This window comes from Phyllostomus hastatus, unplaced genomic scaffold (genome assembly GCF_019186645.2).
Source record: "Phyllostomus hastatus isolate PE091 unplaced genomic scaffold, TTU_PhHast_1.1 phas_contig_159, whole genome shotgun sequence".
Lineage (NCBI taxonomy): Eukaryota > Metazoa > Chordata > Mammalia > Chiroptera > Phyllostomidae > Phyllostomus > Phyllostomus hastatus.
In genome coordinates, this window is record NW_025333640.1 from 22,513,984 (window position 1) to 22,539,873 (window position 25,890).

Sequence of the window (25,890 nt, forward strand, 5' to 3'; positions counted from 1 at the left end):
TGTTTGTGTAGATACATGTTTACAGATCAAAGAAGCACTTGGAAACAATGTATGTTTTAGGTGATTGAGGAGAAGCTGTGTTTTAGGCCATGAGGCATTACTTTTCTTTTGGCATTTTCTTTTTCTAGGGAACCAACAGTTTCACACCATGGTCATTGAAGAGCTGTACAGATTAAGGGGTGAAAAAGAACATCCTTCCAGTATTTTAGTATGTTGCTAGTGGTTTCTTATAAAAAATAATTCAGAAATGGGGCATTGTACTTTTTTTGGACCTTAAATTTTAGGGTATTATGTTGGAAATTGATGCAATCTCAAGACAATAAACTAGTTAGACTAATGAGCGATATGCTGAAAATGTAGAGCTGGAAGTCTTTTTCAGAGTATTGAGGTTTCTCAAGAGTGCTGATGGAGAATGAAAAATGGGTATTTTTCCTTGGGGGGAAGGGGAATCTCTTAAAGTTACCAAAGCTATAGTAAGAACAGAGAAAGGATAAACTGTCCTCAAGATAAATGTTTTAAAAGGGGATAAGAACTGAAGTTGGAAAGGGAGGAACAGCCCTTAAACATGGCCACCAGTTCAGTCCTAGGGCATATGAGTGCATATTTTGGACACAGCTGTGATAAACTTGTAGCGTGTATAGGTCCCCTGAGGTTAAGTTCAAAAGAATATATAGGATTTCAGTGTTAAGAAACTTAATCATGAAAGGACAGATTTCTTTTGCCATATTCATGTTTTTAAAGTTTTAAAGTTTGCTCAGCATTATCACCCTAACTTTGGTCTTTAACATGACGAAGTGGGGCTAAAAATAGCTGGCAGAGAGGGCTGCTTCCCTTGCTAGCCGCTGGCGTGTGTCTTTGTGTCCTGTACAATGGAGGGGATGTCCCTGTGTTGGCACAGAAGTGCCGAAAATCCCTTTTTTTGAAACCCTTTTATGAAAAAACACCAAACAACTTGGCACTTAAAAAAATTCAGACACCTTTGAGGTCTGAGATACTGGAAGACTGTCTTTTTCTATTTTTTTTTTTTTCCTGTGATGAAACCTGCAGCTGGTGTGGCTAGCATTTGGTGTTGACCCTGACGAAGATTAAGGGTTATGAGGTAGGGATCCATATATCCCCACTTTGGTGTTCCTTAGTTTGAATTCCCTGCTTTCCTAGTAGCTTCTTTGGCCTCTTCTTAAGAGTGGTGATTCAAAAGGCAGGACCCTCTGGGAAAGAGATAGTTAAACAAGGAGCTGGATCTAGGATGAGGACACAGAGACTGGAGCATATACCATATGGGTGCCTGCCCTCTGTACCCTGACTTTCCACAACAACTTTTTATGCAGGTGAAACCATGTTTTGATGAATTTAAAGGACAGCCGTTTGGGGTTAACATGATTTACTAGTAATGACAGTGGGAAAGGTGGCCTCTGGTAGTAGGGAGTGGTAATGTCATGTGCGCTGTGCTTTGGCGACTTTGGGATTGATATGGGAAGGTTAAAGAGCCTTGAGGGTGTGCAGTTGTGTGTTTTAGCACCAGATGACTGACTGCAAAGCCTGTTCCTCCGCCAGCAGCAGCCGAGTTCATGTACTTTGGAGGTGGTTCTCGGAAAAGTCTTGTTTCTCCTCTGCTGTCTCATTGTGTAGAGGAGGGGTTGACAAACCTATTATTTCTTTTTTTTTTTTTGATAAAGTGTCGATTAGTAAATATTTTAGATTTTATGGACTACATTGCCTTTGTCTCAGTGATTCAGTTCTGCTCTTGTAGTAAAGTCTTCCATAGATAATAAGTGAATGAATGTGACTGTGTTGCATTAAAACCTTTCATGTAAAAATAGGGGGTAAGGTGGGTTTGGCTTGTATTTTATGGACTCCAGGTGTAGACAACTGTCAAGTCCACCAACAATACAGTATGAGCTTCATTTCTTACAAATGTGGATTGGCTGTTTTAGGTGGTCTTTCTTCTAAATGAGATGCGTCCCTTGGGGGTTGTTTTAATGTGATTCTGCCCAAGGCGTAGAGCCTACTGTGCAAGGCAGTGATGAAAACCATGGATGAAGGAGCAGTGGCAGTGCCATCTATAAAGGGGTGCAGCAGAAAGTGGGGACTCCTTGTGTTTCGTAGATACCAGAGTTGGCATGTGGTGATAATACTGGGTATACTTGGCATGTGGTGGTATACTGGGTATCATGGCCAGAAGTTGAAGGAGCTTATGGATATACTTTTGAAAGCTTCTGAAAATAAATTATAAAGTATTTACTCTAGATATAAAGTTAGAAGTGTTTATGGTTGGCTTGGATCAGATGAAAGTATTAACCAAATTATGAGAACGTTAAGGTTTGATACTTGTCTCCTAAAGTTGGAATTTCTTATAGTGACCAATTCAATGTGTAGAATGATTGGCTCCACAATTTTTGTTTTGTCAGTTTTAAGTACAATATTATATCTTAACAAATTACTTAAATTGTTTAAAAGTGTACTTTAAAAATCTTCGTGCATCTTTAAATATCCCATGGGTTAATTTCTTAGGTGAGTCTGTCTCACATGTGTTTTAGAATGGATAATTCATTCTGTGTAATTTTACACTGTAGCTAATTCTAAAACATTTGTTTCATATGTCAACAAATACCTGCATTGGAAGATGGTATATTTTTGTCCTGGTTTTATACATTTTATTTATCTCAGGATTCTCCTACTTATGGCAGGAGAGGGTGTTAGCCTTGCAGTAGTGATCAGTTTTTAGTTAGTTTCAAACCTGCTTTTACTTTGTGTAGTTTTTCTGCATATGTTATTGGTACTTCAGTTCCTCTTCCTTAAAAAAAAGAGTTTATATAATCTGACAATTTTTTTATACCTTTTAGAGGGTCACTGTAAAGTTGCTTTTCTGTTCATTAGGGGAGGAATCTTAATGTTTTAAAAATCTTCAATTTAATTTTTACCTTTTCAAGTAATTTTTATTATTTCACAAGCTTAAGGGTGAGTGGCAATTTATGAGATACCAGGTGTTCATCTCATATCTGCAAATATTCCAAATAGAAATATTCTTTGTTGGTGACACTTTCAATGGGCCAGGAAAAAGGGTGGTGTAATATTATTTATTAAGGGTAGCTGAATTGTCATTACAAACAGATGACTAAAGTTACTTTCAAATAATGAACTCTTGCTGTTAAACCTTTTTACTTTGAGACTTTTTTCTATTCTGTATAAAATCATACTGTTTTATGCCTTAATGTGCTTTTAGATTTTTATTGTTTTCTTCTGATAACTTATTGATACTTTTTCATGATACCTTTCACAGTATGTTCAGAGTATATTTTCTAAGTATATATGACATTTCCTGATTACTATAGGATATATATTTTCTAATTATACTTTTACACAAGACTATATTTACAGTTTCAAAATTGTGAAATATTTGAGGGAACATGTATACTTGACCTGGTTATTCAATGACAAACTAATGTATAACAGTTTTTCTAAAACCTTTAAAATTTTTGAATAACCCTTGATTTCTTTAAAAGAGCACGCTAGCACATTTGTGTTGTAGCTGCAATGCAGGTAGCAGAAAGATATTAAGATTGCACGAGAGACCTTATTGGTTGAGTATCTTATCTTTTGCTTTTCGTCCATCACCTAAGGGATAGCTTGTGGGTCAGATATTGTGCAGTTTTTGTTGCTATGCTGTGTCTCCTCTGGCCTTTCTCTCCAGCTGAGAGAGGTAGCTACTGGAAACTCAGTGGACTGAGGAAGGAGGTGGCACGTTGGGAGTGTGTCTGTGGGTATTGTGCCAAGTGCTCCTTTCTGCACGACTGCTGTGGAGTTCAGGAGATATTAAAGCATACGACTGTATAGTGCAGAATATTTTTAATGTCACTTAGCCTTTTCTCCGAGAAGCTCACTGTTGGATAAGATACTATTTTTTTGTTTTGTTTTGTTTTTGGTTTATTCATTACACAGCATCTTGAATTAACCCATCAATATACAGATGGTCCCTGACATGTGATGGTTTGTCTTTCAACTTTATGGTGGTGCAAGAGCGATGTACATTCAGTAGAAGCCATACTTTGACTTTTAATTTTCATCTGTTTTCTGGGCTAGCAGTAAGCAGTATGATACTCTTTTATGGTGCTGGACAGCGGCAGCGAGAGGATATTGACCCACTGCAGGCTAATGTAAGTGTTCTGAGCATGTTTAAAGTAGGCTAGGCAAGCTACAATGTTTGGCAGGTTAGGTGTAGTAAATGCATTTTTAAAAATTAATTAACTAATTATCCCCATCACCATTTATCCCTCCTATATACCCTCGTCCACCTCCACCCACCACCCTTTCTTCCTCTCCAGTAAATATATTTTCAACTTACGGTGGGTTGCAGGGGTGTCCAGTCTTTTGGCGTCTCTTTGTCACACTGGAAGACAAGTTGTCTTGGGCTACACATTAAATATATTGTGACACCTAATCACAAGAAAATCTCATAATATTTTAAGCAAATTTACGATTTTGTGTTGGGCTGCATTCTCAGCCATGCTGGGTACATGCAGTCTGTGGGCTGCAGGTTAGACACCCCTGGCTGGGACATAACTACCATAAGTCAAGGAGCACATATCTGCATGTTAGTGCCACATGTGAAAATCTCATAGTAAATTGCTGGTTTGGGTTTGGAAGAGTGTATTTATCTTATGAGACTTTTAGGATAACATATTTTTAGAGCAGTGTAAGGGGCAATAAATAATAGGCCTTTGCATGACATTCTCTAGATCTGAGAAGGAGTTGATTTCACTAATAATAATAACATAACTATCTAATGGTTGAAAATATTGCGCCTAACTGGAGCTAGCACCATACTGCTAATTCATGTCTCATTTACGTAATTAAAATATAGTCATACTATAGAGGCAGAAGACTCATTTGTTAGGCAGTTCATTTCTTAGCCATGTGGCTTTGGACAAGCTATTGATCCGTCTAATATTGGCTTTATCACCTGTTGATGGGGAAAAACCATGTCCTTCACAGGATTCTTGTTATGATTAAATGAGATGATATAAAACATATGCAAGGCTTTTAGTTGAGTGCCTGGCATATAGTAATGTGACCAGTCACTGTTAACTTGTTAAGTTAAAGATTTTTTTAAAGCGTGATATAGACAGCAGGCTAAAGTGAGGCTGTATGTTGTTCAACCTTTCAGGTCAGACCTTGAATTTGACAAATGATACTGAAGTAATTCTGCAGTACTTTCAAAAGGATCTCAACTAGTGTATGATTTATTAACATTTTATTTAAAATTTTTTTAAAACTAGAGAAATGGCAGAACTACTGTGCTTATTCTTTATAGAAAAGAAAGACTGATTTGAACATAACTGAAATTTGAATTCATTTCCAAAGACTTCAGTAGTGTTTAGATCAGCAAGAATTCTTTTTAAAGTAATTTGATTAACTCTGAAAGTGACTGTGGTTTAAATTGTCCTTTTAGAAATATCAGGATGTAATTCAGTTATCATGTCTTTTAACTGTGTATCTCTTTAACCACTGGGAATAATAAGCTTCAAAGAAATCATGAAAAAGTTTAAGAAGTTTTGTCTGTATTATTGTATCTCATCTCAAATTAAGATTGAAGGAATTTTATTTAGGTGATTCTGTTTTTAATTATATTTTAGTTTTTTCCTTTTCCTTAAATGATTAGAGAGTGTTAGCTCTGTTAGTTTTTGATATTCTGCTTTCATGAGTAGTATATTTTAAATACAAGACCAGTTTCAGAAATAACATTTCCTTCAGGCTTGGCATAATCAGTGTTCTGTTGGCCAATACAAGAAATAAAGGCTTCTGGATTGCTTTTGTATTTGGAAAGTATTTCTATTTTGAGAACAATTTGGCTATGCCTTCTTAGTCTGTTTATTTAATAGAACTGTATATTTAAGATAAGTGTATGAAAAAAATCCAAAGGCAGAAAGGAACGATTGAGATATATTTGTTAGCACTGAGTTTCTTGCCAGCTCTTGTCCTCACTTTCTAATGTCTTCATTTGGGCTAGTTTGCTTTAGGTTTTGGTGTAAATGCAGAAATTAGGTTGGTTTAAATATTAGTGGATCTCTGGTTAAGTGGTTAATTTAATGAATATTCTAGTTTTAATTTTTTTAAAAGATTTTTATTTATTTTTAGAGGGGGGAATGGAGGGAGAGATAGAGGGATAGAAACACCATTGTGGGGTTGCCTCTTGTGTACCCCCTACCTGGGACCTGGCCTGTAGCCCAGGCATGTGCCTTGTCCGGGAATTGAACCAGTGACCATTTGGTTCTCAGGCTGGCACTCAGCCCACTGAGCCATACCAGCCAGGGCGAATGTTCTAGTTTTTTAAAAATTCAGTATTTTAAATATTTTTCTTGGTAAGTAGCAACTAGAGTTTCCATTTCAGAGACTTTCATAAAAGAATTTTATAATTATGAATAGGTTACTGGGTAGATGGGAGAAGAGCATGGTCTCTTCCTGCTTATTTAGTATGTAGGTAAAACATCAGAAGGTTGGATAAATATGTGGGTCACTAGTTTTCTTTTGCATGATTGGGGTTCTAAATTGACTAGTGTGTATTTGGTAATGGAAACTCTGGAATGCTGTATGCATGAGGAAACTTTTTTCTATTGAGTATTATGCAGGTAGAATTTTTTTCATTAGAGAAACATTCCAATTTTAACTTACTAGATTAGAAATTTAGAGCAGGAAATACAAAATTTCAGATTTTTGGTAAAGGCCATTTAGTAGGAGAGGAGAGATGGGATGCACAGAGGAGGGTAGAGACACACAGCAGAGGAGGGAGGGAAGAGGCAGAGACCAGAAAGAGTGGCTCCGGAAGTTTTGAGGTCAGTCTTAGTCAGAGGTCACACCCTGTTATTGCTCTGGGTTGTGGACCTGGGGTGTTACCACTTGTTATCTACCACCCTTTGAAATGTTGATTAGATGAGTGACACTAGTTCTAGCTTTTCAACATCTGGGTTCTTTAACCATTGAAATTTTAACTTGTATGGGATATGTGTGTAGGAAAATTTCCACAATACCTGGGACCCACAAATGGTTTTTGACTACACTGGAGTTTCTTTTTGGTCTTGTTTTATTGTCTTTTTTTCCTCTGGCCACATTTCTTGAGCTTTGCCTGAGAGAGATGTTTGTAATTCTATATATGTGACTAGTTGTTGAAAAGAAAGCTTTGGGGTTGGTAGACGCAGGTTCCATCTGCGCTGCTTTGTGAGGTTGGACAAGTTGTTTATTCTGTGTGTTTTCTGTAAAACTGGGATGATAATAGTAATAGTACCTACCTTTCTCATAGGGAAGTCAATAGGATTGAGTGAGATAATGTGTCACGGAGTCTGGTTGAGAATTAGTGCTCAATAAGTGTTAGCTGTTGCAGTAATAAGTATTGTAATGTTAAGTTATTGTTATTTTTGTTAGGTTGCTGGTTTTTTGAATGCTGAGGGCATTTTTGGTCTTTGCTTCTGAGTGTGTCAGTAGAATATAACTACCTTTATTTAGCAATAGACATTAACTGAGGACCTACTGTGCCAGGCACTGATCTAATGGAACAAAACATAAAACAGGGATTTTTTAATCCCTGCCCTCTTGAAACCTGTCTGGTTGGGGGAGACAAAATGCATCAAGCAAAAATGGTTGACCACTTGGTGTTTGACTTCTTCGGTCTAAGCCAGCGTTAACCAACCTTATCGGTCTTCACCTTTAGATCTTTTTTATTTGTTCCTGTTGCTGTGCTTGAGAGTGTTCTGTGGCGGGAGCACCCTAAAATTCTAGAACCAGTTTCATGGTCTCCAGTTACAGCTCAGTCTTTATTTTAGGGCAGCCTTACACTCCCTTCCTTGACCCACCACTCGAGTCGGCCACCGCAAAACTTTCCTTTCAGTCCCCAGACTTGTGTCTTACAGTTTACAGGAGTGCGGCTCCTCCTCAGCTTGTCACCTTTTGCTCATCCGTGTCTTTTCTCAAGAGAGGAGTTACTAGAAGCCTCTCCTTAGGAAGCAGTCGCTAACTCACGGTGTGCTTTCCCATCACCTGTTTTCTATTACACACATACCATATATTGTTAAGTGAAATTAACTTGCTTATTCTCTGGATTTCTTTTTTAATCCTTTTCTGGTCTCTTCAATTAAATTGTAAGCCTTTTTAGGTCAGGGACCACTTTTCTATCCCAAGCCTTAGCTTTACTCACTTGAAAAAGGATAATACCTACCTAACAGGGATGTTGTGAGATTTCAGAGCGATAATGTGTGAAAAAGGTCCTGAGGCAGGTCCTTAATAAATGGCGGTTTCCTTTTCTTTGAACCAATTTAGCTCTTGAAGTTGGTGCTGGGCATACAGTCAGTACTTAAAAAACACTTGTTAATTTGTCCCGGATTGAAGTTGGGAGCCTTTTAACTTCCACTTGTATGGGTAATTTTAGTTTTTATTTCCAAATAAGATTCAAAATAATACTCTCCAATTATCACGATAAAGGCTGAGGCATTAATAAGAGATGGCATAATAGTGATTAGGAGTAGGGACTCAGGCCACTATGATGTGGGTTCAGATACAGACTGCCACACTTATTGGTTGTGTGACTTTTGGCAATTTGTTTATCTCTTTTGGTTCCAGTTTCTCATTTTGTAAGGTAGGGAAAACAACAGCTACCTAATGGATACTATATTATTAGATTAAATAAAATAAAAAATAAGCACAGAATAATGCCTGGCACATGACCCCAGGGAACGTTTGGCAATATCTGGAGGTGTTTTTGAGGGCACAACTTGGGGGAGGTGCTATGTGTGGGGGTGCCACTTGTACCTGGTGTGTAGAGGCCTGGAGAAAACAATGTACAGGACAGCACCCCACAGCACAAAGGGTTATCTGATCCAAATGTCAGTAGTGCCAGGGTTGGGAAACCTAGCTCTAGTGTCTTACTTACTTATTTTCTTTGTGTAAGAAACTTTTTGCCAGTTAGATTCTGTACAAATACTGATTATTGATAAAGATTAGTTATAGACATGAATAGGCCTCATTTAATATTCATTTTAAAAGTCAGGCATAAAGGAAAGTTAATAGATTTTTTGTTTCTGTTTTTTAAGGTTATAGCAGTTACTCCAAAAGTAATCTAAGAGTGTTTATGCTTACTCAGAAACTAGGAAAGGTTTTCCGATAGATTCTCCTAATTGGATTTTTCACAGTGGCAAAATACTCATGTAAAAGTATATCAGGAGTAGGGGGCTTAAGAGCTGAGAGTGCCACGTGAGTAAATATTCATAAAGGCAAACACACACTAATGGCAAAAGCAAGTATCAAGGTTAATGGAACGACCCGTTGAGAGAGAGCTTGGGTCATGTCTTATCTTCCTCACGCCCTTTATGTTTTATCACTCACCTCGTGGAGTGCTCTTTAATTTAGGACCTTTTTGTTCTTTCCCTTTTTCCCCCCCTGTGTAAAATTGAGCCCTTACCATTCCCTGTCCATTTTAGGAGCTTCAAGACTGATTTCTTTGCTACTGTCTTTTATATTCCTACCTGAATTGACACTTTGCTTAAGGGAGAGCCTTTCTAGTCCAGGATTCTGTCTGTCATTCAAATCTCCCTGCACTGTCCCTTTATTTACAGGAGAAAATTAAATGCTATTAGTTGGGAGAACTGGGAACATAGTCAATCACATTATTTTCTGTGTTGTCTAGTTCAGATGACTTCTTTCACTTGTATCTAAACACTGTGTATCCATTTATATACAGCATGTATATACTATAATGCATATTTGTTTGTATTCATATATATACCTTCCTGTATATTTGTCTCTGCACCTTGTGATTTCCTCCACCTAGAGTATTTTTTTCCCTTTCATTTGTGAAATACTTGTCTCCTGAGACCCTACTTCAGTACTGTCTTTCTCTAGGAAAACTGCCCTGATTTATGTAAGTAGAGTGAGTTTGTACTTTTCTTCTGGTTTCCCACAGTATCTCTGTGGCTTTTATAGCACTTCATCTAATTATTTCTATTTTTCTCTTGTACGGATCTGTCAATGCTTTGAGGACAAGAGTTATGTCTTATTTATCCTTTCAGTTAGTATCTCCACTCCCCAAGTACCTAACTTTCCTGCTACGTAGTAGGCATATAGTATGTTAACAAATGAATGGAAGAGAAAAAAAAAACTGGGAAGGTTTTTAATAGGCTCTATATGAGAAGAATATTACCTTTGTATTGATTGATTGATTTTGAGAGAGAGAGAAGAGAAACATCGACTTGTTGTTTCGCTTATTTGTGCATTCATTGGTTGATTCTTGAAGGGGATCAAACTGTAGCCTTGGGGTATCAGGACTAGGCTCTAACCAACTGAGTACCCATCCAGGGTGAGGAGGATGTTATCTTCACTTTTGTTTCCAGGTGCTTAGTGTCCTGCCTGTCCATCGGTATTCAACAGTTATTTATTGAATTAATTAGAAGCCAATTCCAATAGTTGGCAGAGTCCATGCAAACTTTTTTGTTCTGCATTCCTAGAAAGCATATCCTAGAAGTAAAACAGTATAGATATTTGGTACTTCTGATTCAAGAGGTCAGCCTTTTTCTTGATTTAGTAATGAGACTTTTGATCCAACAAATACTTTTTTTGGTATTCTGTTTTATTTTTTTTTGTTCAGTTACAGTTGTCCCACCTTTTTTCTCTGTTGCTATCCCCTGCTCGTACCCCCCTCCCCCCACACTTCCACAGTCAATCCTTCCCCTTTGTCTGTGCCCGTGAGTCCTCTATTCATGTTCCATGAGTTGACCTCTCCCCCCAGCCCCGGGCCCCCATTATCCTCATTCTGCCTCCCTCCGGTCACTCAGTTTGTTTTTTATTTCCATGTCTCTGGTTGTATTTTGCTTATTTGTTTGTTTTGTTGATTAGGTTCCACTTATAGGTGAGATCATATGGTAATTGTGTTTCACCACTTGGCTTATGTCACTTAGCATAATGCTCTCCAGTTCCATCCATGCTTTTGTGGAGGGTAGGAGCTCCTTCTTTCTTTCTGCTGCGTAGTATTCCATTGTGTAAATGTACCACAGTTTTTTAGTCCACTCATTCACTGATGGGCACTTAGGCTGTTTCCAGCACTTGGCTATAGTATATACCACTGCTATGAACACTGAGATGCATAGATTCTTTCGAATTGGTGTTTCAGGGTTCTTAGGGTATAATCCCAGCAGTGGGATTGCTGCCTCCAAAATGTATAAAGAACTCATGCAACTCCTCACCAGGAAGACAAGCAATCCAATTAAAAAATGGGCAAAGGACCTAAATGGATGCTTAGCATCACTAGTCATCAGGGAGTTGCAAATTAAAACCACAGTGCAATACCACTTTACACCAGTCAGAATGGCCATCATTAACAAATCAACAAACAACAAGTGCAGGTTTGGTTGTGGAGAAAAGGGAACCCTAGTGCACTGCTGGTGGGAATGCAGACTGGTGCAGCCACTGTGGAAAACAGTATGGAATTTCCTCAGAAAGCTAAAAATGAAACAACACATACTTTTTGAAATATGCTTTTGGTTGATTACTTTTTCACTTATGGGCCCATTCTAGTATTGAGTTTGTCGGAAAGAAGAATGTTTAGTACAGTCTTACATCTTGGTTAAGCTGTCATTAAATAAAATTGTTAAGCAAGGCCTCTACATTTCAGCCCAAACAGTATGTATTTACTCTCAAGTATGGGTAATGACTAAGGCTGTGGAAGTGTGGGGGAGAGAGAGGGCAATTGGAGGTGATGAAGGTACCTACCATATTAGGTCTCTCTCGTTTTTAATGATGATTGATTTTTACCTGAGAGCTGCCCCAATTATTTATAAGCATTAGATAAGAGGGAGAGGGTGTTAATCTTGAGGATAAGACTATTGATTTTATAATTTAATAATTATTATTTTGATCAACATTATTACCACTTACGGAGTGCTTATTATACGTCGGGCACTGAGCTAAGATTTTTTTACATGTATCATTTTATTCCTCAGAGCAGTCCCTATGGAATTAGGTACTAATAAGCCTGTTTTATGGCAGAAGAAACTGGTTCAGAGAATTTTCCAAGAACATATAGCTAGGAATTAGAACTCACCAAACTGGGATTTAAATCCAGATCCATCTGACTCTGTGATCTATGCTTTTAATCGCCATGCATGCTGCCTCTTAAGTTTTGGGGGAGCAGTTTTGTATTGAAAATGGGAGGTCATTGGTTAGACTGAGATAGGAGGGGGAATGATAGGGTTTCTTCCCTGCAGGTGTTAGAAGGAAAAAGATGAACAGACTCATGGAGAAGCAATTCCCAGGTTTATGTCCTTACACAAAATAATTGTGAAATTTAGGCCTGTGCTTTTTATTGACTTGCACTAACCTGCATTTTTTATTAAATTTAGTTTTGCTCTTGGTATCACCATCAGGACAGGTGTCCCAGATACATCTTTAACAATAGAAGAAATTGTCTGAAAGATTGTGGAGCAAAGTGGTGTTTATAATGTTATTTTCTATGTGTAAAATGTGTTGTAGTTAGAGGTAAATCTTTTGAAAGTGATTCTTCTTTAGGGCATGAGCCCCTGAAATATATTAATTTGGATTTGAAAACCTATAATTTGGTATGCTTAGAAGGTATAGCAGAAAACTTGTTAGTCTCTAAGGTATAAATTATTTAAGTCAATTGGTTACCTGTGGAGTATTTCCTTTATAGGATTTCTTAAACTAGTTTTGTTTGCTGAGATGGTGTCTGTCATTTAAAAATTTTTTTTCTTCTTTCTCATACTTCATACAGGTCTATTTCTATCCAATTAATTTATTTATAGGTATTTTACATTTAATAAATACAGTAAGAATATAGTTTTGACATCTGTGCAGTATGATTTTTATTTGTTCATTATGAGATTTAAATTTTCATAGTTTTATTTTGTTATCTTAAAAAGAGCTAAACCTGAATATTGGCCTTTAAACATGTTTCCTTAAAGATTTTCTCTTTTCTCTTGGTTGCATTTTAAATACTGTATTTGTAACCAGAATTATATACATTTAAACTTTTCTCAATGAGAATTTTAATTTTATGTTTTTATAAAATTTTGTGAAAAGTTTTATGCAGCCCAGGCTGGTGTAGCTTGGTGGATTGAAAGTGGCCCTGCGAAGCAAGGGGTTGCCTGTTTGATTCCCAGTCAGGGCACATGCCTGGGTTGTGGACCAGGTCACCAGTAGGGGATGCGCAAGAGGAAACTACACAATGATGTTTCTCTCCCTCTCTTTTTCCTTCCCCTCTCTCCAAAAATAAAAAATAAATAAAATCTTTAATAAAAAAAGGTTTTATGCAAACACTAAGAGCAGGGTATAGAATAGTAATCTATTAGAGATTAAAAATGCCTGTGTTAAATTAAATTCTGGTAAATAAGAATTTAGGAGTTAGCGATTGGGTGCAGGGAATCAGATAATCATGTCAGTTTCGGATTCTAGGTATTAGGCTTCTTAGTGTTCTTTCACATTATCTGCCACAGTTTGCTTTTCCTAGAAGTGAATGTTAATATGGCACTATTATAAAAATAATATTGATGTCAAGATTTGAGTGCTCAATATGTGCTGAGCACTGTTTGGTGTCCTCTGTGTGCATTAACTCATTCAGTCCTCATGGTAGCCCTCCGAGGTCAGTATTCTTAATGTCCCTATTTTAGAGTTGAACATTTGCCGAAGAGAAATTAAACATGCTCAGTATCTTGTCTTTAGTTCCTAGTGGAACTGGGATTCTGTCGGGGCAGTCTGGTTCTAGAGCCTGGGACCTTAAACACGATGCTATACTATGTTTATCATCTGGAAATCAGTTTCTTATATTAAAAATAGATGACCGCCTAACATTATGTGACCATGCTGGATCTCAAAATTAGCTTTTCTTACCACACATTCAATTTTACCTTCATTCCTTTAGAAATTGATAACAATTGAGACTTTTTTTGGCACGGGGGAAGAAGCTATGTTATTGGTTTCGAGAGGTAGAAACAAATACAGTAAGATTATAGTATTGTTTGCATGCCCAGTTGGTGGAAATAAAATTCTTAGATGCTATAAATTTGTTTTTTACCTATAGTTTTGAGAGTAGTATTACCTTATCCTTCTGACTTGTGAAATTGAATCATATCACTCATAATAACGTGGAATGTGAGAAGTTGTTTTGATGATAGCAAAAGTATTAGCAGCCTTTTAGAGAAATAATGTAAACCTTGTTTCCTCAAACCTAAGAAGTCACCTGTATTAGTGTTTCATTGCTGCATTGTAGATTGCCACAGTTTTAGCATCTTAGCACATAGTCACCAGTGGGCAGGAGTTTTTAGCACGGTTTAGCTGGGTCCTGCCCTTGGGTCTTACTGGGCTGAAATTAAGGTAAATTAAGATGAGGGCTGCGATCTCATCTGAGTGAAGCTCAGGGTCTTCCAGGTTCTCTGGTGGTTTGCACAGTTCAGTTCCTTGTGTTTGCAGGAATGGTGTCCTTGCTGTTCTTGTCGACTGTCAGTGAGGGACCACTCTCCTCGAGGCTCCAAGAGGCCACCCTGGGTTCTTACCATGGCACCCTCCCCATGGGCACGTCACTGTGGTGGTTTGCTACTTCAAGTACAGCGGGAGAATCTCCCTCGGAATCTCTGTACTTTCTTTTAAGAACTGTTCTCCGTAGGTCAGGCCTACCCACAATAATCTTCCTAATTTAAAGTCAGCTGATTAAGGATTTTAATTATATCTGTAAAATATTCAATTCTTTATTAGGTCTTAGATTTATTCCTTCAGTGTGGGGGTAAAATGATTCCCCTTGAAGCTTTCTAAACACACTTCTAAGATGTTCTTGACTTCTGCTTCGCCTGTGTACGTGTATATTTTCCCAGCACATTCAAAGTTGTCTCTCCTAACCCATACATGTGCTTGCATAGTTTCCTCATTCACTTTTCTTCTTACTGTTTTTGTAGGACCATAAACAGAAATGATTTTCAACTAGAAATTCCAGGCTCCTAAAAAATTTCACGTTGTTACTGAGGCTTTTCACCTGTTACTTATGATAGTCATAACCCTCAAGACAGTCTCAAAACATACTCGTCTCAGGTTTTCTTGTTAAGATTCATAGTACAGTTTGAATTTTAAGAAACATAAATCATTTCCCTCCTGGTCATTTCCTATGGTTCTTGCTTGTTTCATGTTGCTTGGTGTGTGCAGTGTTGTCTAGTGCAGGAAACACTCTGGGAAAAGTCTTACTTCCTGAAGCATAAGGAGAAGGGGACCACAGGGGGACTGGAGCGAAGCTTTCTGAAGGCTCATTGAATGGCCATCTAACACAGCAGCGCCCAGTAGGGACATAATGCCAGCCAGATATCTAAGTTTAGATATTAGTGATTTCATAGCCTTATTAAAAAAAAAGAAAATACAGGTGACAATAATTTTAATAATATATTTTATGTAACATAGTATATCCAAAATGTTATCATTTCAACATGAAATCAATGTGAAAACTGTGAAAACTTATTAATGAGATTTTAGATTCTTATTTTAGAAGTAATTTTGAGATCGGGTGTATATTTTATGCCCAAGAGCACACCTCCATGTGGATTTAGCCCCATTTCCCCAGCGAGCGGTCACCACGTTGGACAGCGCAGATACAGACTGTGAACTTTTTAAAGTTAGAGACAGTGGTGTATGAACTCCTCAGGAAATTGGCTTTAATGGTGTTTGACTCTAATAGGTTAGGGCGTTAGTGTTTCAGAATGATTTCTGTGATCGAGCTACAATTTTTTTTTGTTTATAAAGTTAAATACATTTTTATACATTTCCCTCATTATATAAGTAATGCCATTGTTGAAAATTTGGAAAAGTGTGGGTAAGAGACTACAAATTGACCTTATTTCCTCAATCCGAAAATAACAAATGGTAACTTTTGTTGAATTTCCTCTTTGTGAATGTTTCATTTTGAATCAAAGAGAAAATGGATTTTTTAAATTCCTTCCTCTTTATATTCAGACACTTATTAACTATTATTTACAGTCCTTTTGCCTCTTTGCTTAAATTTGTTCTTTCTATTTCCAAGGCTATATCCAGCCTACAGGGTATCTGTGAGGAGTACTCTCTGGAGTACAGTACTCCGAGTAGAGTTCCCTAGATTGGGATTAACAGTGGAAGCTCCAATGGCTTTTATGTACTCATTGCTAAACCAGTGTAGTTGCTTTCTGCACCTACCCCAGCTCTCTTTGTATTGAGATATAATTCACATACCAGAAAATTTACCCTTTAGAAGTATGAAATGTAGTGGGTTTTAGTATATTCATGAAATTCTGCAAGCATCACTGCTCTCTAATTCTGTAGCATTTCTATCACCCTGAAAAGAAACCCCATGTACATTAGCAGTCACTTCCCATTTCTTAGGCAACCATCAGTCTACTTTCTATCTTTATGGATTTGCCTATTCTAGACATTTTATGTAAGTGGAATCATGCAATATATGGCCTTTTGCGTTTGGCTTATTTCACTTAGCATAATGTCTTCAAGATTCTTCCATGTTATGCCATGTATCAGTACTGCATTCTTTTTTATGGCTGAATGGTACTCCATTGTATAGAGATGTCACATTTTATTTATCTGTTCATTGGTTGGTGGACATTTGGCTCGTTTCCAGTTGTTGGCTAGTATGAATAATTCCCCCGTTTTTGAGATCAATTCATTATCTAAGAACATTCTTTCTTCACATCTTCCCTCATTCTTGTTCAGATTTTCAGTGGCTGCTTATTGCTCATACAACAATAGAAGATACCTAGTTTACGTTAAAAGTCCTACAAAGTGTAGCTTCAAGGTACTTCTCTTTTCACTCTTCTTTTCCATTGTGTTGTTGCTTAGTAATGTTTCTAAAATATGTGCTACATACAGGTAATAGGTTATGCGGACAGTATAAAATTTTCACTTTCCTGGCTGGTGTAGCTCAGTGGATTGAGCGCAGGCTGGGAACCAAAGTGTCCCAGGTTCGATTCCCCGCCAGGGTACATGCCTGGGTTGCAGGCCATGACCCCCAGCAACCGCACATTGATGTTTCTCTCTCTCTGTCTCTATCTTCCTCCCTTCCCTCTCTAAAAATAAATAAATAAAATCTTTTAAAAAATTTTTCAATTTGATTCATTTTTAAATGATCTTAAAGAAAATTTATCTTCACCTAAGGGCATTTTTTCATTGCTTTTATAGAAAGGAAGGGAACGGTGGGGGGGGGGGAGTGGTTGCCTCCTTTGTGTGTCTGACCAGAGACCAAACCCGCAACCTAGGTATGTGTCCTGATTGGGAATTGAACCCAAAGCCTTTCAGTGTATGGGATGATGCTCCAACCAACTGAGCCACGCTGGCCAGGGCTACAATAATCTAAATTGTTAAGTAAAAAGATATACAGTGACAAACCAAGGAATGAATGAATGTGTATAAATATTGTATATATATATGTGTATATGTATATGTATACATATATGTATATATTCTGGAGTTGTTTAAAAAGGAACGTATTAAAGTAAAGAGAGACACTATTGTAGAACAAAGAGGATTTATTTTTTCTGGATTTGTTCATTATGTCAAACAGAGACCTATTCATTTTCATATAATGTGAAAAACACCTCATGTGAATCAGCCTTTGATCTGTGGGACACATTCATATCATTCATTTTCTGGTTAACACCATTAGCAGTTTGTTTATTCTGGGGTCTCAGTTTTACTTTTGCTCTTATCCAGATAGTCTTTTCCTCCTTTTGACGTGTCTGAAAAAGTAAACATTAAATATTTTAATATATACAGACCTTAAAAATATTTCCAGAATGTCTTTATGTGTGCACACACGCACACACACAAATATCTAGTGATATTCTCTTCCAGTTTATGGGAAAGAGAGGATAGTGTCCAGATTTTTTTTTTTATTTCACAGTGTATCTTAAAAGTCTTTTCATAATAATAGCACATTGAGAATTTTCTTCTTTATTTTCTGCAGGACACTTTCTCCAAAGTGAAATTACTGGATCAAAAGGTATATCTTGAAATTTTATTACCTGTACTGGTAAGCATAGAAAAAGAGATAAGGGAATATAAATTGAAAAAAGGAAATAAGGGATTTTTTGGACTTTGTTTATGTATAAAAAGGTGGAGGATCAGAAATTTTGAGTAATTGTTGAACAATGATTAAAATAAAATTAAAAAAAAAGAAAAGAAATTTTGAGTAATTGCTACCAGTGCTGGGGGCAGGGGCGGGGTGGGGGGGGGTCAGGATGTTAATCCAGGTGTTTCTGATTTTAAGTAAGCTCCTACTCTTTGTTATATCCATATCGCGTTTGATGAGCAAAAGGGAAGGGAAGGCGTGCCAGCTTCTTGGAGAGAAGTAATAGAGTTCCAGACTTTATTTCCTGAATTAGTACTATAAGAAGCTTTCTGTTTTCCTAATAACTAATGATGTTACATATTTTTACTTATACTCATTGATCATTTACATATCTTCTTCGGAGAAATGTTTATTAAGTCCATTGCCTGTTTTTAAAATTGGGTTATTTGTGGTTTTATTCTTGTGTTGTAAGAATTCTGAATATTAAGCGCTTATCAGATACATGGTTTACAAATGTTTTCACCTATTTGATAGGATGTCTTGTTACTTCCTGGTAATGTCTCGATGCACAAAAGTTTCTAAGTTTGACAAAGTGCTACTCATCTATTTTTTCTTTGATTACTCATACTTTGGTGCCCCTATCGTGGCAATCCAAGATCGTAAAGATTTACCCTTGTGTTTTTGTGGAAGGGGTTTGTGATTTTAGCTCACATTTAGATCGCTGATTCAGTTTGGGTTTACTTTTGTGTATGGTGTGTTCCTTCCTCTGTATGTGGAAATGCAGTTGTCCCAGCACTATTTGTTAGAAATACTATTCTTTCTTCATTGAGTGGACTTGGCACCCTTGCATAAAGTCAGTTGGCCATAGATGTGTGGTGTAGTGTCTGGACTTTCAATACTGTTCCATTGGTGTGTATGTCTGTCCTTATGTATTATGGTAATTAGGTATACATTTCGCATGCGTTTATTTACTTAAAAAACTCTTTAGGCACTTTAATTGCCATTTTTACTCTTTGTTTTTAACAAAACCAAAATTATAAGCTCCTTTAAGCGTTTAACATACTACACTTAGTAAATTCTAAAGAAATTTTGTGTCATGTGATGATACTCTCCTGGGCTTTTGTGGAAAGCATGAGAATGTACAAGACTTGTTTCTGTTTTCGGACAAATTACAATTCACCAACTTAAAAAAGCGCTGTACTTTTGCTTTGCCATTCTGTTTTTTGTGTGAGTCCAACATTATGATGTCCTTAGGAAGTAAGTATAAGAAATGAGATGCTTATTCCTGTTGCAGCAAAATTGGAATGTTTAGCTGTTATAGTATCACTATTTTTTCTTTGTTTTCATATGGTGGCATCTTTATTCTTAATAAGCAGTTTTACCATTTTTACCAGTTTTACTCTTCTTATCTTTATATAATTTGCTGCTGTTATATTTTGCAACTAGTTTCCTAGAGAATAGTTTTCCTCTGTTTTAGTTTTATGAAAGACTATTTAAGCTGTTGTGACAGTGAAGCTGCAAAACATAGTGTATCATTGAATCTTCCTTTGGGCAAATTTATATTCGGATGCTGAGACTTTTTACTGTGTGTTGTGCATATAATATAATGGGCAATTGAATGTGAACTTCCAAGGTGATTTTTTCAGTAGTTGATAGCAATGTTCTAAAGAATGTGCTGTTCTCATAAAAACTTAATTATGTTTATCCTTAGTTAATCAAGCACTGTGTGACAGGAATATAATTTGAGAAACATAATTAATTTAAAATTTTCCTGTAGCCTCATTAAAAAAGCAAAAAATGGCTAAATTAATTTGAATGTATTTTACTTAACCTGGTATATCCAAAATATATCATTCTAACTGATAATCAATATAAAAATATTATGATATTTTATGTATGTTTTGTACCAATTTAGATTTTGTAGTTTATGGTTGAAAATGTAGATTTACATACTTAAGTTGTTCCCAACGTACTTATGCATTTTAATATATATATTTTTAGATTTTATTTAATTTTAAAGAGAGAGGATAGCAGGGAGAAAGAGAGGGAGGGAAACATCAATGTGTGGTTGCCTTGGGGACCTGGCCCTGCAACCTCGGCATGTGCCCTGACTGGGACTCAAACTGGTCACCCTGTGGTTCACAGGCTGGTGCTCAGTCCAATGAGCCACGCCAGCTCAGTATTATTAACATCCAATTCTAAAGGGTATTGCAAAAGGAACTCTAAATTTTATGTGTATTTTGTAATTTTTTACAGCCAATTTACATAATACTATCCATTATAATTAAAATCTTCTGTATACTGATTCATGCTAGAAAAAGGTATAAAATCTTAAATATTATGAAAAGGTTCAGTTTTGACATAAATTTTCATAACTGTATTGCTAGGTCATAAATAAACTTTCCCTTTCTAAGATGCTTCTGATTAAGCTTGTTTACATGTAGTGAGATACTGGTGAGAAATGCAAAGAATACTGCCATGTCTGTCTTTGATCATTGACTATTGAAAAGAAATCCTGTTTTAAAATCAGTTAACAATACAGTAAATCTTTGTTAAATTCTTTCATTGTTTAACCACTGCCTTAGTGGCCTATTAAAGATTCACAGTGCACAATGATATATCAAAGACTGAGACATCTTACAAGAAAGACTTTCTTGTAAGGATCCCTTGGGAATCCTCCGCAGGATTCGCCAGAGCTTACCCATCCTGCAGGTCTTAAACTTCCCGGACAATGGGATTCCTTTTATTAAACTCAAACCTGTCTATCCCATGAGAAATGCTGCCCCCTAGAGTCTTCAATTTAACTGCTCTTGCATTTGAGTATTGTAATGCTACCTTGTCTTAGTGTGTAAAAATTGTGGTGGTGAATACTGAATGCATAACAAAATAATTAGGTAGAAAAATCTTATATTGTCTAATCTTAGAAAATTTAGGGAGATAGAAACCAATATAATAAATGCCTCCCTTCTTATTGGACATATGCCATATTTATGGCTGTTAATCATTTGAATAAATTTTCTTTATATAGGGAATTATGGAAACGCAGTGCAAGTCTCCAAATTCAGTGAAGCTTCTTGCTAACAGGCTGTCTTTCCTTGTCTTCTTTGAGGACCTATAGCAATCTTGTTTATGACAGTTACTATTCAGGAGGAAGCCAGTTTCTTTATACTCTTCATAATCCTCATTTTTAAAATCTATTAACATTAAAAAAAGATTTTTGCTAACATATCAGCTAAAACTTCAGGAATATGTGGAGAAGTGGGTTCTGATGATGAAAGGGAAATAATGCTTTTTGCATTGGGCTCCGTGTATTGGTAAGGTGCACTCACCAGAGGTTCTGAATGCAGTCTCCTTGCTCAGGCAGCTAGGAGAGATTGTACTGTTTGCTCCAGTGATGGGTTTCGGCATTGGTCCATACTAAATGAAGTTGAACGCCTACAAACTCGTAGTTGTAGTTAGAGGAAGAAGTCAAAAGACTGAGTGAAAGAAGACTGATGGAATGGGTATTTCATTAATACCATTCCCACCTCCCCTGTCTGCTCTCCATTATCCACAAAGGGGCCCAGAAGATACTGTATTCACCAAGGTAACGAGAAATACTTTGATGACAGTTCCATTATCTATGGAAAGCAATACGCAGCAGCTCCCCTTTATCCACAGTTTTACTTTCTGCAGTTTCACTTATCCACGGTCAACTGAGGTGTGAAAATATTAAATTGAAAATTCTGGAAATAAACAATTCATAACTTTAAATTGTGCACCATTTTGAGTAGCATGATTAAATCATGTGTCATCCTGCTTTGTCCCCTGGGGACGTGAATCCTCCCTTTGTCCAGCATGTCCACGTTGTACATGCTACCCGTTTAGTAGCTATTTAAGTTATCTGTTCGACTGCTGTAGTATCACAGTGCTTCCTTTCAAGTAACTCTTATTTGCTTACTAATGGCCCCAAAGTGCAAGAGTAGTAATGCTGGAAATTTGGATATGCCAAAGAGAAGCTGTTAAGTGCTGCCTTGAGTGAAAAGGTGAAAGTTCCTGACTTAAGGAAAGAAAAAACATTGAATGCTGAGGTTGCTAAGATCTGTGGTAAGAACAAATCTGTAAAATTGCAAAGAAAAAGGAAACTCATGCTAGTTTTGCTGTTGTACCTCAAATTGTAGTATCTGATAAGTGCTTAGGTATTTTGAGAGAAACCACATTCACATAACTTTTATTATAGTTTATTGTTGTAATTGTCCTATTTTATTATTAGCTACTGTTATTAATCTCTTACTGTGCCTAATTTAGAAATTAAACTTTATCACAGGTACGTATGGGAAAAACAGCATGTATAGGGTTCAGTACTATCCGTGGCTTCAGGCGTTCACTGGGGATCTTAAACATGTCCCCCGTGGATGAAGGGGGGACTGTTATAATTGCTCTTGTCTGTACGTAGCAGGAGATACTTAGACTAAACTTGCCTTTCTGGTTTCAGATGGTGGGATTCTAGGGTAGCTCTAATTTTCATAGGCAAGGTGGGCATCACATCTATCAGGTAATATGACAGGCCTGAGGATCAAGAGATGTACTGACTCGGATGCTCCTTTTCAGCTGGGACTAAATGATCATGGGGTCCCTATATTTAAAGCAGATGGAGAGCCCACTGAGGTCCCACTTACTTTGTATAACCCAAAATTTCAGGCATCACAGGTGAAGGTCTGCCTTGAACTAGCTCAAGAGTGAGTTGTAATTCTTCACACAATCACTAGACCTGTGTCAGGTCTGTGGGACCCATTCAGTTTTCCCTTTTTTAAGGGGAAAAAATGTGTTTATGGGTTAGAAAAAAACCTTTAACTCGTTTTTTTTTAAATCTCACATCCCTTTGCAGTTTAGTTCGTAGGGTATAGAAGAAACCAGAGGGAAGGGGACATCATCCAAAGATTTTTATATTGGAGCTGTGGGTGTAACTGATGAAACTCTGGTTCTCGTTTCCATTGGAGGGACACAAAGTGTTTTGTTCCTTCAAGGCTTATTTATACTCTCGAGAATCTTGAGACTTGTTGGGAGCTTGAGGTGTGGAATAAATGTGTATATGGTTCTATAGCCAAGACTTGGTATGTATTTGGCCTCATTTTATTTTATTTTTTAAAAGATGTTATTTATTTTCAGAGAGAGAAGGGAGGGAGAAAAAGGGAGAGAAACATCAATGTGTGGTTGCCTCTCGCACATCTGCAACTGGGGAACCTGGCCGGCAACCCAGGCATGTGCCCTGACTGGGAATCAGACCGGTGACACTTTTGGTTTGCAGGCTGGTGCTCAATCCACTGAGTCACACCAGCCAGGGCTGGCCTCATTTTAAATAACCTCTCAGTGTTGGAGAAATTTGTATGTTAGGAGTCCTGTAGAAGGCAGAATTCAACTTCCTAGACTCTCTTGCAGCTAGGACATGGACATGTGACCTAGATGTTTTTGATTAGATGCATCAGTGTAAGACATGAGTGCAGAAGAGAGAACAGCTGCAGGTAGCAGTGCTTGCTTGGAATTGCTTCCTGATGTGGACGGCCTAATGTGGATGGCCCTTGGAGAGACGCTGAACGTTCACAGGCCGCAGGGGCAGCCGTCCCAGTGAGCCTTATTCTCTGAGGCTTCACTTTTCATGTTCTCAGTGGTCAAGGGGTGGGGCACAGTTTGTTGGGGAGACTTAGGTACTTTTCTTGGCTTGGCTGCATACCCCAACCTGATTCTTTCGTTCTTTGAGGGGGAATTCTTGAAATCACCTAATATATTTTAATACATTTCTTTTCTGTTGAAACCACCTGAAAGAGGTTTTGTTTTTTTGCAGATAAAAACTTTGATCCACTAAATTGTAAAGATTTTGTTTATGGTCAAAGTGTTTTACTTTCTAATTAAGATCCAAAAATTGCCACACACTTACACTCTTATTTTTTCCTCCCTCCCTCTGCATTTCTTTGCCACCATTTTTTTTTCTACTTAAAATGCCACTTTTGTACATTTTGAGTTGCTTCCTGTCCTTCACTACTCAGGTTAGGCTCCAAAGATGTGGTGAAACCTTTGTTGTGCATCTCAGCAGTCTGATGGATTCTCATCTTCCTCTGAATTCCAGAAGCACTTGTTTAGGCATTAAGTGCTAGTTTTTTTTTCTTTCTTTATGCATCTTAGCTCTCACACTAAATGATAAGCTTCCCGAGAACTGGTAATAAACCTCTCTCAGTCCCTTGCACTATCTAGTAGAATGCCTTATATCTATTTTGACTGAAGGTTTAGCAGTCACTTTCGTAATGTGTAGTGATCACAGTTGTTGAGAATTACAGTGATGCTGCAGCAATTGAGTTGAGATAATACACTAGTTAGACTCACTTTATCATGGTCCCAGCGAGACAAAAGAGTCTGGCAGTGGGGCCCAGTTTCTCTTTTCCTCACGGGATCTGAGACTTGCCTCTCATCCTGTTTTCATGAGGTGGTCATATCTTCTGAATTACTATCTTAATAATGTTTTACAATTTTTTTGCCTTGACAGAAGCCTTCAATTTCTTTCCTGACTTCCTACTTATTTTAATTGTACTCTCTGGAATTGCCGTTCATAATCTGCAAGCTTACTATTTCAATCTACAGTCATACCTCAGTACTTGTTAGCTTCAGAACTTGTCAAACCCTGTACTATTCACATTTTGCCAAGAAAAAAGTATTTCAGCACTTGCTGAGGATTCATCACACTTGCTAGGACTTGTATGAGTTGTGACTTTGCCCCGCAAGAGAAAATGCTTCATTGTCTGGTATTTATCGGTTTCTGCACTTGTCACGAGTTCTGGAAGGAATTAAGGACAGGTACCTAGGTACCACTGAATTTTATAATTTTGTGTAAATGATGAAATAATTCAAATATGCAGAAACTTACAAAAAGTAATATAATAGATACCTGTGTACCCAGCCTGAAAGTCAAGTAGATGTTAATGTTTTGCCTTGTTTGCTTTTTCTCTTGTTTCAAAATTCACCTCTCCCTATTCTTTCTCCACTCCTTCAGAGGTGCCCATTACCTTGAAGTCCTTGTGCATCATTTCTGTGTTCTTTTATACATATAAAACATATACATGCAAGATGCTGTGAAAAATATTTATACAACATTATGTTCCAGATATATTCATGTTGACACATACAGGTTTAGTTCATTCTTTTTAATTGCTGCTTGGTTAAATAAAACTCAGTTTCATCCTCTTAGATAACTAGGTTCTACCTACCTTTCAGCAAATAGCATTGCTGTCTGTGATGGGGGGTTCCTAGTCACTGTGTAACTTTATCTGAGATAGACACCTAAGAATAGAATTATTGGGTCACAAAGTGTAGGTGCCAGTTCATCTTACTATTGCCAAATCCAGTCCAAAGTGGAGGTACTACTTTGTATTCACCAGCATTTTATTTTATTTACCAATTTTTGCATCCCTGAAAGATAAGAAATGAAGTTTAATAGTTTGCATTTTGATTACTTTGATTTCTAGTAAAGTTTATCATCTGTGCATGGATTTTGGTCATTCTAGTCTTCCATCATGTGAATCTTTTCCCTGTGTTCTTTGCTAATATATATTTTTTTCTCTGGGTATTGGCTTTTATACCGATTTGTGGCAGTTTTTAAATAATCTGATTAATATTTCTGGTAATATGAATTGCAGATATCTTTTCTAATCTCTTTTACAGGCTTCTTTTCTTCTGCTTGGTCATTAAAAGTATAATTTCTTGAGTCTTGGTCCTAAGCTGCTTTCTCTCGCTTTTTCATTCTTTCTCCCTAGGCAGTCAGTCTCTCCACTTTGATTTCCACT

The 25,890-nt window shown here is 37.1% G+C and overlaps 1 protein-coding gene across 7 annotated transcripts in view; it reads left to right on the forward strand.

The window, feature by feature from the left end:
* FBXW7 (F-box and WD repeat domain containing 7) overlaps nucleotides 1–25,890 on the forward strand; it is a 167,864-nt gene that overhangs the window by 2,364 nt on the left and 139,610 nt on the right. For 2 of the 7 annotated variants that reach the window (XM_045830821.1, XM_045830813.1), the window contains exon 2: nucleotides 17,975–18,010. The exons of 4 other annotated variants lie outside the window; for them this stretch is intronic. The gene's annotated coding sequence lies outside the window, so the exon portion shown is untranslated. Of the gene's footprint in view, nucleotides 1–17,974; nucleotides 18,011–25,890 lie in introns of those variants that run through there. One more of the 7 variants, XM_045830818.1, reaches the window with a different exon arrangement.